The sequence below is a fragment of the Zonotrichia albicollis genome, chromosome 6 (genome assembly GCF_047830755.1).
Source record: "Zonotrichia albicollis isolate bZonAlb1 chromosome 6, bZonAlb1.hap1, whole genome shotgun sequence".
Classification (NCBI taxonomy): Eukaryota; Metazoa; Chordata; class Aves; order Passeriformes; family Passerellidae; genus Zonotrichia; species Zonotrichia albicollis.
Window position 1 is genome coordinate 33,673,743 of NC_133824.1, and position 14,266 is coordinate 33,688,008.

General features: G+C 44.7%; 1 protein-coding gene across 7 annotated transcripts in view; it reads right to left on the reverse strand.

Annotated features, from left to right (window-relative positions):
- The window catches only part of TSPAN18 (tetraspanin 18), a 119,155-nt gene extending 108,686 nt beyond the window's left edge, over positions 1 to 10,469 (reverse strand). For 2 of the 7 annotated variants that reach the window (XM_074543175.1, XM_074543174.1), the window contains exons 1-2: positions 10,328 to 10,468; positions 1,080 to 1,153 (exon numbers count right to left, since the gene is read on the reverse strand). The gene's annotated coding sequence lies outside the window, so the exon portion shown is untranslated. Of the gene's footprint in view, positions 1 to 1,079; positions 1,154 to 9,803; positions 9,945 to 10,327 lie in introns of those variants that run through there. The other 5 variants (XM_026794835.2, XM_026794827.2, XM_074543173.1 and 2 more) reach the window with 4 other exon arrangements.
- Positions 10,470 to 14,266: the final 3,797 nt, after the last annotated feature.

The window sequence follows — 14,266 nt, forward strand, 5'->3', positions numbered from 1 at the left end:
TCAGATGCCTGCCCAATCTGTTCCTGCAGCCACAGGGCTCTGCTGCATTATCCAGCAGCCAATCTCTGATCTCTATCTCAGGGTGCACACACAACACCAAATGCTACCAGCACCACAAATCCTCTTTCAAAAACACATTTGCAGCTTTTGGAAGGGTGAGAAAATTACCTTATCATCAGTTCCAACAACTGCATCTGTTTCACCACCTCCTTGCTAGACAACAGTGTATCTGGACAAATCTCTGCTTCACTTAGGCAGAATTCATCTCAAGGAATAAAGCTTAGGGATAGTAGAGAAGAAAGGGGAAAGGAAGAAACAAATCTTGTCTATGAAGAGTTACCTATGAAGCTATAGACAGCCAGATTCAAGTAGTCTAAGATTTAATCATATTCCCTTTAGAAAAAAGTCAGTGTTTGCTCCTACTCCACACTGCTTCACTCCATAAAGAATCCAGGATTACAGGTGAAGATTGTAGTTTCTTGTTAAAGCACAGTCTACAGATGTAATCCTGTAGGATGTTAAGGGAAACAGATCCACTGCATGGCTTCTCTTGGGCTCCTTCAGCTTTCAATTAAAGTCCTAGGCAGTGACATTGAAGTCCACAAGAACACAGCTCCAGCCACAAAAAGGATTTTGCAAGCCCGTGTCAGGGAACAGCTGGAGCATGCAGCCCTGCCCTGTGTTATGGCAAACCCTTTACAACACTATTCCAGTGCAGCCTGACTTTATTTCAACAGGACAAATGTAGAGTGTGGCTCAGTCATACATCCAAGACCTCAGCTTGCTGGAACTATCTTCAGAATAATCTACTTTTTTTTCAATTCACCATCCCTGATTCAGAAGAAAAGAGTGAAATCGTACATCAATAGCTTGCTTTTCCCAATAATTTAGGTATACTTAAAAAATGGGCAGAATTTAGACATGAAATGGATGCAAAGTAGTCAGGTCATTCTGTGATTAGAAGATGCAAACTGACTTTACAGGGCAAAGGATGCAGTCCTTGAAAAGGCCTCATATTACAGCTATCATTGAGAGAACAGGTTCACAGTTGAAGGCTCTGAAGAAAGGTAGCAGCTTACCTTTGTCTTCCTGGGGATCTATGGAGTCTTAGCAATCAGCCTCCTAGAGGTTCCTTTAAAGGTTCCTTTGATGACTGTAACCAAAAGCAAGACCAAAAATCTGCTGTCATTTCAACCCTAGAGGTCTTAGACTTGATTAATTTAAGAGAAATATTTTCTTAGGTAATTTTTTTTTTTGTGAAAACTTATTAAGATATTATTGTTATCTTATATTTTAAGATAAGTATTGCTTGTTTATTAAAAAAAAAACACAAACAAACAAACCAAAAACAAAAAAAAAAACCCCACCAAACCATAAAAGCAAGGCTTATGGTGTTTTAATTTATTCTTTCAAACACTGTGTATCTGGGGTCTGCATCTCTGCAGACAGACACAGTGGAGCTTATCTCACATCCAGGACTGCTTTGACATGATATGATTTCCAGAGCTGGCTTTGTGGATCCAAATGCTATGCTGCATCTAAAAAAGCTGTGTGGTAATCCTGGTTCTGATTTCCACCAGGTCAGGCCTTCCACTGCTGCTCCTGTGTGCTGTAAACACACCTTATGCCTCCCCATTTAACTTGAATGAAAAGAAGGGGTGAAACCAAAAGGGCAAGCTCAGACTCCTCATCCACAACAAGGTGAACAGAAGTATTCTTAAAAGAGGTTAGAGGAGGCCATCTGAGGATGAATTTGGCTTCCCTGAAACAGGAAATTTCCATTATTTAAACCTCAAGAACACAGCAAGGGCTTGGAATTTTTTGCCTTTAAGAGAAGTGTTTTGTCTTTCTCTATGCAACGATGAAGTTTCAACCTTCAGCCTTTTCCCCTCCTTTTTCTAAAAATGGCAAGAACAAAATACAGAGTAAAGGCAGAGCAGCATTCCCATATAGTCAGAACTGTAGTGTGCACCTCAATTTTGCAATCCCACCTCTTATTACAGAGGGATCCCCTGAAAGGTCCCCTCGGCAGCCAAGCAGGACAGAGCACGTCATGGTTCAGGGATCTGAGCTGCCCTGGAATAACCAGGCTCAGGTCTTTGGTGGAACTGAGCACAACCACAGAGAACAAACACCCTCACTAAGCACACACCCAGCTCAGCTGAGATCCCCTCTTGACTTTCTTCCTGCTATCTCCTTACTCTCCTAGGAGAATTAAGAAAGCATCAAGACAGGACTACTTTCTCCTCCTCTCTATAAAACACAAGGAAAGAAGAAATTGGAAGAAAGAGGCCTATTACTGAAACCATGTGCTAGCCTTGCCTTTGCTGGGCTCACTGCAATCAGATCAGCACAAGATTGTTTCATGCTGTTCCAAAAAGCTCCTCTCTTGCCCCAAGCATTATTTTTCCTACCCTGCCCAATAACAATGGCCCAAACATAGCAGCAGTGTTCAGCTCTATTTTCCTTGGCTGCTCAAGTTGAGTCTCTAATAATATTCCTCAGAGGCAGCAGTGGTTTAGGAGTTATATATCCTTGTACAGCCTTGACCCTGACAAAATACACCAGCAGTGCTTCAGGGTCAGTCTTTGCCCTCCTGTCACTGACAAGCTGATTGCTTTGCCAGGGTCTCCAGGGATTCTTTGCTCCACTCCATAAGAGCACATCCAGGGGAGACACAAACCTGCAGAACCAGTGAGGAAAGACAGTAAGACCACTGAAGAAGACACAAGGACACCTGGATAGGAACTCAGTTTTTAGAGGGAACAACATTTTTTGAGACTTGAAATATTTTTTTTTATTTCACATAGGGATGAAAATTTGGAATACACCTTGGAATCCTTCATACATAAACACATGTGCTCTAGAACAGCAGCTCTGTGGTTAGCACTGGTATTTCTGGCATGTAGGAAAGCTGCTTTCAGGACCCTGTTTTGGATTTGTGACAGCATAGGTGAAAACCCCAAACCACTTGGCTCCTGTCTGTTTTGACTAAGAAATTCTATCCTATATGCAAGAAATTCACCCAGGAGAACTGAGTGGAGACCAATCCTTTCCCACAAAGCAGAATGATTTCAGTAAATCAGCATCTTCTGCAGGCAAATTGTTTCCTTGAAGACTCCTAGCAAGTCCTAGCCTCAAGTAGCAAGCAGTGTGGTTTCTGCTGAAGACATAAGCCTGGAATTAACCCATCCAGCAGAGGTTCTGCTTAGGAACAGCTTGTCTCCCCTGAGTAGGGCCACTGCAACATGGTGTAGAAGAAGCAAATAAAGCTTCATGAAATTTGCCCTGCCAACTCAGGATTCTGCCGTTTTCTCCTAGTCCAGTAGCTTGCCTTGTTAAACAGAGGGAAGGAGGTATGGTGGGAAAACCTCATGCTCTCTGTTCGTGTTTACTTTATTCATTCCTTAGTCTGGGGCTGTAAAAACGTTGCTGATATCCAAAAGAGCATGTGCCTGTGTGTGTGGCAAAAGCTTTGGAGCCTGGGCTGTACATGATGCAGTCAATTTTACTCACCAGGGGCAGACAGCATCTTTTTCTTCTGCAGCTCTAAGGAGTAGTAAACCTGTCTCTACAAGGAATTCAAAGCAAACACAGTAATACCACAGATGCATGCCATGGTTTGTCTTGCTGATTTAAGACACTTCCTATGAAATGGTTTGAAAGAATCTCCAAAGGTGCAGTCTTCTTAAAATGTGTCCTCCAGAAAAAAATGTTTTTCTACTTCTAAACACAGCATTTTTTTATGTGCAGTACAGGATTACCCTATATAGGTCACTGACACTCCATGGAAACCTAGATAAATAGCTCTATTCCCACACTAAATTTTGTTAGCTTCTCTTCCTTTATCGCTAAGAATATTTCAACTGGAACAACATATTTGTGCCTTTGAGGTTCTCTGTTCCTGCTGCCACTTCCCCACCTGGAGCTATAATCCTACGCTTGTCACAAACCCAGCCACTGCTTCAGAACTTATTACAGCTACAATCTGCAGATTATAGCAACTTCTAATAGGGGATAAGCAGCAGGGAAAGGTGGGTTTAAGCTGCAAAGAACCTGCTGGTTCAAAGGGCCCTATTATTAATATTTATTATTTTTAAGCATTCATTGAGTGCTGTAGAAGATAAAAGAATGAATTGAAAGCAAGAACCAAGGAACCAACTTTATACAAGACAAGAAAATGTGAAAGCTTAAAGAATAAGTGCAGTGTCTGGGGAGGAGGGGAGCCAAAGAAAAAGTAGTAACAGCAATGGGAAGAAAAACCACACCTTTTATCACCACAATGCTCCTAGCATTAATAAGTATGAAGAGAATTAAAGAATTCTTCAGTGTCTAATCAGAACTGCTGTCCATAGGGGACCTTCTGAGCATTATTACAAGGCATTGGCATATCTTTAAAGAATGGAGCTTTGATCATAAAAAGCAAGTGTGTGGAGGAGAGGGGGGCTGCAAAAACAGCAGAAGGAAATGCAACTGGTGGTAGGGAAAAATCCAACCCTGGACAGGTGCTTTAAAAAAGCTCCAAATAAATCCATTTAGATTTTGGGTAAATGGTTAGAATGAGGCATAATTCTCACTCATGTCCCTCCATTACAGGCAAATTTCTCCTCTTTTCCACAAACCCTTTATGCCTGTTGCCAAAGGTCTCCCAGCTGATACTTCTCTTCCCTAACAAAGACGCAAGCTCATGGCTTACACCATTTTAAACCTTCACACTTTCAAACAACAACCCCCAACGCTTCACAGTTCCAATGCACTTTAGCAAGATTAGCTAACAAGAATGTTCATCATACCCAGTGCTGAGGGTACTGTCTTCATTTTCACAGCTGGTGAAACAGATGCTCAGAAAAGCAATGCAACTTTCCCACAGCTAAGGAGCGTGTACAGCAGGCTGATGTTAGGAATGCTGGCATTCACCCACCTCAGTTCTGAGCACTAAAATCCGTGATAGCGCTTGGGAGAGAGAGTCCAACCCCCCTCCCAAAGCCCTCTGCTCCCCAAGGCTAGTGCAGAGCTTCAAAGCACTTCCCAAAGAGCATCACATTACAGAAATACTGTAAGAAATCCTCTATAAACTGAAACTTGGAACTATCTGCAGCAGCATTAACAAAGAAAATTAATGTTTTTAAACTAACTCCGACTCTTCTCCTGCCAAACCTTCCCCGCTGCAGTATCAAAATATGAACACATAAACTGAAAAGCCTGAAACCTTCTGCTCCCCTCAGCACAGTGAGGAGATAGAATAAGACTTCCAAGAGACTGGCTGGATTAACTAGATTTTTTCTTTTGTTTTGTGTCTTTGTTTTTTCTTTCTTAATCGCATCAGAATGCTGTTCCTGGCTGATGTTTCCCTTAACACTTAAAAGAAGAAAAACAGTTCTTAATTAACAAAGCATCACTGTAAGCTGAAATCCTTATCAGTTTTGCAGGTTTTTTCCAATTCTATGAACCCAGAGTGATTTGTCACATCAGCAAGGTATTACATTGTCAACTCTCAGGCTGCCAAAGCAAAGAGATCTTTTGGTGCTTCGAGCATTGTGCCTCAAGCACTTCCAGAATTATCTCTCAGTTTTTCCTGTAACTTATTCTGAAAAACAGCTTAGCGTAACTCTAGAAGATTCATGTTACATGCCATATTCCCATCAGAAAGAGAAGTTTTGTTGATCAACACAAAATAAGCGCCTCAACTTAAGCAGCTTTGACAATCCTCTCTGACATTAACAGGGAAAAAGGGCAGTCAGAAGTTTAAAAGTACATCATATCTAAAGTTAACCCCTCTCAATGATATTCTGAGACATTCAACCCTTTATTTGCCATCATTTCTCAAACATGTCCATGTTGTACCCACGACATTATCATCACCATTAAGCTCCATCAATTTTATCAACAAGACCAACATTAAAACACGTTACGGTTTCAAATGACCACAGAAATAAACATATCAACAGCGACAGTGACTCAGTGAAAAGAAAATCAGAAGTGTAGGTGTAGGGGAAGGAATGGACACAGGTGGAATGCTGAACTGTGCAGTCATGAGCCAAGGTAGGACCAAACAGAACCTGGCTGCCACATCAGTTACCAGTGAGGCAGCAGTGACCATCCGAAAGCTAAGCTCTGGCCATCTGGAATATATCCTCAAATGAAATACAATTAAAGTCCAATCATCTTCCCAGTGCCGAGAAGTGGACAGTGTGAAGGGAAAGAACAACACAAAACATTAAAGCTTTAGAAGGACTAAGGAGCGTGAGAAAGAATGGAGTTGTCTGTACTGATTTTTCTGTGCAACTATTTTCTTCCTTCATTTGCCACTTCCAATTAAAATTAATAATTATTTCCAGGGGGGAAAAAATAGAAGAAGAAAAAGAGAGATCACATAAGAAACAGCTAAAAAGGGAATGAGCACTTTCAGATCTGAAACAGCTCATTTCTATGCCTCTTGAGGGAGGAACACACAGGCTTTGCCCTCTCATGCAGATACACTGCTTGCTTTTGAGTCATTATTTTAAAGTGACAACTAAAGACAACCCCTTCCCAAACAAGGTACTTTCAACTCTAGCTGTGCCACTTGTGGGGGTTTTCCCCCCTATAAAAACCAAGAAAAATTGATGTATTTTATTGATGTCAATTATTAATTTAAACAAACAAACAAATCATACTGAAATGAGTCAGAAATTCTTGAGAAAGTAAAAGCAGGGGTTGTCTCGCAAGAGTATTCCCAGACAAGGACTGCTTCAGCAGCCTCAAGGTTAGCAAGGAGTATAGATATCCATCTGTTTTAATTATAACTCCCAAACAGACCTCAGACCTACTACCACCTCATGCAATGACTCATCTTCAAGATGTCAAGAACTATGCACTACCTCAGGAAACTCTCTAAATACAACTTGGACCACCATCTGCTTTTTTTAGATACCTCAGGCCCCTTAGGCCTCAATTTTGTAGCATCTGAACTTTTCTTTTCAAGTCCTTCCTCTCCTCTAAGACCTACAGGCCCATAAATCCAGTAGCTTCTGTCCCCAGAGCTGTTGTGCCTGTTTTCCTGCAGCCTGGTGAGAACAGACAGGACTCAAGATAATTAAATAAAAACACAGGAACTTCATTATTTATTTTAAAGGAAAATGTGTTTTCTAGGAAGAAAGTCCTTTAGTTGGGCAAATCTGTAAGCTGTTTATCAGCTTAAACTCATTATCTGTCCATATGGTCTTAGCACTGTGGTTTGAAAAAAATGGGCATGCACTAGCTGATGAAATGTCATCTGCCCTTATGCCAGAAACTACTATTTTTTTCATTGACGTCAAATTAGGATCCTTGCCACGAGTGAAGGGCTACCATAAGCACAGTCATAATATTTTAATTATGAAATGATCTTGCAGAAGGCAGCAAGGAAGGCAGGGGCAATGCAAGAAAATCCATTCACAAAAAAGTACAAAGTCACTTCATTCACATTTTGCCTCTGTTCTAATTCTTTTTGTTTGGGGGGTGGGGTGGAAAGAGAGTAACCCAGCTTAAAAAAAAAAAAAAAAAACAAAAAAACCCCAAACAAACAAAAAAAAACCCCAAAAAACAACATGGCAAGGGAATGAGATGCTAAAGCCAATAAACACACATCAAAGCATGAGATGGCTCTGCTTCAACTGCCTACAGTATCCAACCTGGGACAGATTAAGGCAAGACAAAAGGTGCTGTGAGGGAAAACACTGCCCCTAGAGCAGTGCAGACCTTCTCCCTCACTTGCTCAGCCCTAACAGCGAGACCCCAGCCAGCTCTGCTGCAGTGAAAGGGGCAAGGGCACATGACAGGCCTAGCTTTGCAAAAACCCGTATTTGTCCCCCGTGGTCTGCTGCTGTGATTTGAAGCCCTTCCCACTCCCCCGCTGAGGCGCTGCAGAGAAGCAGGAGCTGGGTTTATTGATTCTGTGAGTCATAATTAGCCGTGGGACACACGACCAAAGGTTTAGCACAGGACATTAAACCTGACTGAGCTGTCAACTCCGTTATTCCAAGGAGAGAGAAACAAATTGAAGTCACAGTAACAGATGTTTCTCATGTTTTATGAACTGCAATATTATTACTAGTCACAGACACAGTTTCTGCCTTTTAAAACAGACCTGCAACGCTGTGCGTGTGAAATTATTTGAACTAACACACAAACAACTTGGCAAAGGATTTACAGATAGCATTTTCTCACTCACACAATGATTACCGTTTCCCTTTCGCCTAGCCCCACCCTGAGAAGTAGAATAGAAGTTAAAGCAGCCAAAAATGAGATCACGGCAGGATAGAGTACTCCGTTGCCATCATCTGCGACGAGGATGCAAACACTGTAACCCCTCTCCTCTTTTGTGAGAAACACACTCAGCCTCTTCTCGGTTTCCACTGCGGGGAAATTAACTTGTTGGGATCGTTCTGGCTTTTAAAGGAGCCTGGAAACTGAAGACTGGTGTTCTTCCCAGGATGTCTTATCCTTACACCTCAGGGGCAATAAAGGGATTTCCCCGTAATTTACAAAGGAAATCTGAAACACCCTGCGAGCGCAAACCACCCCCGAGCCCATCCTGCTCCTCCGTGCGGAGGAGCGAGCGGAGGGGCTGGCAGGGCACGGCGAGAAAGCCCTCTCGTGGAAAGCCTCAGCATCTCCCAGCCGAGCCCCACTGATCGCGGCTCCCCCGGGCTCTGCCCCTTCCCGGGGAGCAGCTCCGCGCTCACCTGCGCATCTCGCAGGCTTACACAGCACACAGCGCGGGGAGCCGAGCGAGCGGGGCGCAGCTCTGCCCTGCTGAAAGGGTGGGATTTTTTGTGGATTTTGCTGGCAGTCTGCAACATCTCAGAGAAGTTAAAGCTCTTCCTTTCTCCTCACCCCGCTACGCTTGAATTCGTGGCAACTGCATCACATGGTATTTTAGCCTGCGCCAACAAAAGCTGTACCTCGGCCACAACAAATACAGAAACATTAACTGCCTTCCAAGTAGGGTCAAACATTCGAATCATTTTAACATACTATAAAAATACTTCAATGAAAGCAGATGATAAAGAAGCGCATATTTACATTATGCTACACAGTCGAATTTGAAAGATTCCCCCCAAATTATAAAAAACTCCGAAGAAAGTACCCATTTCTCCAAATGACATCCCTACCGTTTATTCTGTTTCTATACTTTTGTGACAGAACAACTGCGGCTCCTTACAAAACCACTGAGTATCAAAATAAGCATTTTACTGGTAGAATCCATCAAACACTTGCATACATCCTGTTGAATTAAGACAACTCTTTAACAACTCCAACTTTTTACCCACTAGCAAAAGTCCAAGGCGAGCCCATGGTCACAATTAGCATGTACCCTGTCAGGCACACAATCGTCTCCAGCACACTTCTGCCCAACCAGCTTCGGTAGCACAGTGAATTATGTGCCTAGAGTCTATTAACTGGGTCCAAATTGCTCTTATTATAGAAATACAAACAGTAATCAGGCCGAGCTTACTAATTGCTGAGAGAAGTGCTAGAGAAAAAAAAATTATGATTATCAAACATACTTCACAGAAAACCGCCCAAGTACAACACATATGAAAATGCTATTTACTCACTCACTATAACCTTTAAATGCAAAAGTTAAGACAAAACTTGAAGTGCCTAGTTCAGCTTACCAAACCCCCATGTGGTACCTCGCTAACATGCTGCTGCAGCTACAAATCTCTATTAAAGAGCGGGCATTGACCCAGGGTAGCGGGATGGAAGATCAGCAAAGTGTGAAAGAGAAAATTCCTCCCAGCCCGGGCTGAAGTGAAAAGCACGGGGAGCCGTCCCACCTTCCTCATCCGAATTTCGGGGGCGGTGCACACCCCAGCCCGCGACAGACGGGGCGCAGGGCGCTCCGGGCACAGCTCCGCGCTCCCCGGCTCCTCCGCTCGTCTTGCCCGTAGGAGGGATCCCGGAGGGAGGGGTGCCGGGCGGAGGCAGCGGAACACAGAAACACCGAGGACAGGCTCAGAGGCTCCCCAAGACGCTCCCGAGGCCCGACCCCGGGGAGGTGTTACCAGCGGGGCGAGTCCAGCTGGCTGGGGCAGCCGGGGCGCCCTCCCCCGGCCCCCGTGCCGGCGGTGCTGGCGGGCTGGGCTGGGCTGGCTCCTCAGCCCCGCAAACTTGCACGCCCAGCACCCCGGGAGTCACGGCGCCCCCGCACACCCTCCCGCCCCGAGGGAACAGCGCAGCGCCGGGGTGGGCGAGCAGCGCCCCGTGGCACCCCGAGAGCCCCGGGGCACGGCAGGGCGCTGGGCGCCGAGCCGGAGCGGCACCGGGGCCGCGGGCACGACAGGGGAGCCCCGCCCGTTACCTGGCGGCTCCCGCGGCGGCGGCTCCGGGCACGGACCGGCCGGACCGAGCGGCGGCGGCTCCCGGCAGCGCTGGGCTCCCACTGCCGTGCGCGCCCCGTGCCCGCAGCCGCGGAGCGCCGGAGCCGCCAGCGCAGCCGGCTCCACCTCCCGGCCGTGCCCCCTCCTCCGCCCCCGCCCGGCCCGGCACGGCACGGCTCAGCCCCTGCTCGCGCTCCGCCGCTCCCGCCCGTGCCTCTCGTCTGAATTCTCCTTGGCCGGAAAACTTCCCGGGTGCCCTCGGCAGGAGCCGCCAAGGGCAGCCCGGGGTGACTCGTCCCTCCCGTACCGTGTCTCGGCCGCTCGGGGTGCAGGAATTCCGGCCCAGGGACAGCTTAACCTGGGACCCCAGAGCAGCCCCGAGCCCGCTGAGCTCGCAGCAGGCGCCGGTGGGAAGGAGAGCTTCTTGCTCCTCTTCTGCAGGGTGACCCCGGTAACATCTGATGCGCCGGGGGGATCCTTGGAACACAAAAGGAGGAGACCTGAGAGGTGGGAGAGAGGTCACTCGTGTACCGGTACCTCAGTGAGAGCTGCTGAAATGCCTTCAAAGATCTGCCGGAGAAACTTCAAAGGATGACACTGAGGGACTGGGAAGCCTTTCCAAAATGCATATCAAACCAAAGGAAGAGCCTATGTTTGCAACATGGGAAAAGCCTAGGGAAATAAGGCTTGTGCTGTTGTGTGGTGTGTGCTGTGTGTGCGTACCAATAACTTCTGAGCCTGTCAAAAAAATTCAATAGCATTTGACAGCTACAAATTCCATAGAAATAGATAACTGTCTAGAAAAGGTCATCTTTTTTACTGCTCTTGCACATAGAGTGACTGTATTTCATGTCCAACAGCATGTGACAAGGGAATCCACAAGGGGGTTCATTTCAATTATCCCCTAGGAAAACTACTCTTCACTGTTCCTAATACTTATGAAGTCCTTACCGGGTTGGAGCAAAAGAAACTGAGAGTAAAAAGAGTGCAGAAGTAACACTGTTACTCTTAATAACAATCAATAGCTCAGGATTAGTAAATTGGACTTCGGTAAATTGGACATTATATCCTTATACAACAACAAAGAGAACAATCCTACAAGGGCCAGATCATGCAAGTGATATACAGATGTGTCCTGGTGCTGATAACCCTGCTTATCTCATGATGCTTTGCAAGATGGGGATGCAGATTTTCACCCTCAAAGCTTTGGAGAAGAACAAGAGAAAACAGGAATGTCTAACAGTGCAATGCAAGGGAAAAAGAGATGTGCCAGCATCCCTGCATAATCTCTGCTAATGCCCCATATATCTGGTAATGAACAGTTACAAGGCTCCCCAGGTGCAGATAGTTGTTGGCGGTGGCTTTCTTTTATTTCCTGATGTGAAATAAAAATAGGGAGATACACATAGAATGTAACAGTTATGGTCCCAAATCTATTTCTGTGTTATGGCAAAACTAGATTACACAACCAGACTGTATTTGAAGTGTATGTTTTGTTATAGTCTATTGCTTAAGACAGGCAATCATTTCAGGGTCTGATATTTTCTTGTAATGTTCGGGCCCATGTTTTTCCATTTCTGTTTTGCTATTCATTTATTTGTGTCACGCAGCATGATCCTAGCTCTGCTTGGTCTTTGTGGCAGAGTAGGGGATTTCCATTTCTTTATTAGACACAGTGTGACACGAGGTAATAGCCTTGTTCCTTATTTGATTCCTTTGCAAAGGACTCACAGTGCTATTTTCCAGGAGGCTGGCTTGTCATGCCCCTTAAGCAGCAGATCATAGCTCTTTCAGGCAAAGATTACATTTTTGCTCTACAGACCTGCCAAATTGGGTCCATTGGCGCTCCCCCTGCAACCTCCATAACAATCTCACACATGTACCCCTGCACTGTCCAGGACTGCTGCAGGACCCCAGATGCCAAGAAATTCTGCTGTACCAGTGAATAAGCCATGAAAGAGTGTGTGCATCTGTCTGGCTGTCCAACACTTACCTTTGTTTTAGGGCCTAATGCTCACACCTCATGTGGAGGGTTTCCAGTAAACTGGCTGGGCTTAGTCCTGATGGGAACACCACCATTTTAAACAGCCCCAGATTCTACAGACAAGATCCTCTCCTCATCACGGAACACTCTTGGCATTTTTTCCAACAACTGCCACCCCTTTCCTCTCCAGTGACATCATTATTCTGATATTTTGGAAAAAAAAAAGTGCAGGGTGATGTATCCAAAGACTTGTATGTGTTTTCTGTTTTCCATCCTGATTCTATGAAACTGTTTTGTAAATGAACAAAAGTCAACTATATGTGACCCCAGCTTTCAAATCTTCCACATGCTAGCATAGACACAATAGTGCTCTTACATGCTCAACTGTGCAATTTAAGGGGCCACTATTGAAAATTAGCTTCCCGAGTTCATAGTGCTTTCACCGTCATGAAGGAATTGCTTTGTGAATCCCAGCCAGCACTGAACCGAGTTTTGCATTTAAAGCTGGGGTTTACATTCTTTGTTATGTGTAAAGAATATAGTATATCCTCTGTGAACTTTAAGTATAACAGCAACCTCGAATAAAGCCAATTTTATGACAGATCAACATGTGAGAGGGCTGTTTTGCTTGTTTTCTGATAAATAGGTTATTGACTGGAAATCAGAACAAGCAAAGAGTTCCATGGTTTAGCCCAGAACACTAAAATCACTTTCTCCCATTTCAGAAGAGCCTGGAGCTGCAGCCCTCCAACTGTCTGAAGGATCTGTCCCTTGAATATTACATCATATGCATCACAATCCAAACAGCCTCTCTGTTACACTTCTGATAGGCTTGAGTTTCAGCAGCAGAAAGTGCAATATTGGGAAACCATGAACAAATCATGGCAGGTTCATCATAGGTGTAACTGTATGGATTTCGAGGTAAATTTCACTCTACAGAACTCACCCATTACTTATGAAAGCTTTCTTCTCTGTGATTCACATCTTAGTTCTCAACTTCACAGTTTCCCTGCTCCTTCCTTCCCTGGCCTCCTCAGCTTTCCTCCTGCTTCCTCTGCCTTCAGACTGTTCTCTTTCTTTTCCTATTATTCTCTCAGTATTTCTACTAATGCCTTTCTCAATTTGCTGTGAAGGCAGATAAAGCAGGAATACAACACCGATCCAGCTTGGCTGTGATTCCTAGAGCCGGACCGACATACAGCCCAGCTCATTGCCTAGACAGATGGGCAGAAGGAAACTCTCTGGCATCTGCATGCTGGAACCTGAATGCCAATCTATTTCCAGATAACCATAGCACATTCCAGGAGCAATCTGTGCTCAGTAGAAATCACACAGTGTTATTAACTCTGCCATGAAACTGAATGGCACTTCTGAGAGCACAAAACAAACAAGGTCTCAGCCACAAAGAGCTTAGGATGACAAACTGACTGTCTGAAACTGATCACCTGCTCCCAGATGAAGACAGCAAAGTCAGAGATCTTGTTTTTCCAAAATGTCAAGCACTTATAGTGCTGACTGAAGTTACACTGATCAGTATGTTCTCTCATCTGCCATCAGCCTGCTTTTCCAGGACCCCTCCATCAGGCTTGGGAAAACAGCATGAGGGGGCAGTTGATGTACTGGTAGCGAGAGGTTTGTTCAAGCTTCATTATTAAAATCATAATTAAAACCTTGCCAGTGTATTTTTCAACCCAGTTTTGTTTTCCCAGGCTCAGCTGGGAAAACTGAATCTAAATTGTTTATGAGTTGGTTTCTTTGTCAATATCAGCATATCCCAATCATTTTTATCCAAGCAACAGCTAACATTCTGGAGGAAAAAAAAATCACAGGCCCTCCCTTTGCCATGTTGTTTTTGTTTTTGTTTCTTAAATCAAGAACTAAGCTGCATTTTGAATATTCATTTACAGATTTATTTTTCCCAGCTTTGTTTTCATAT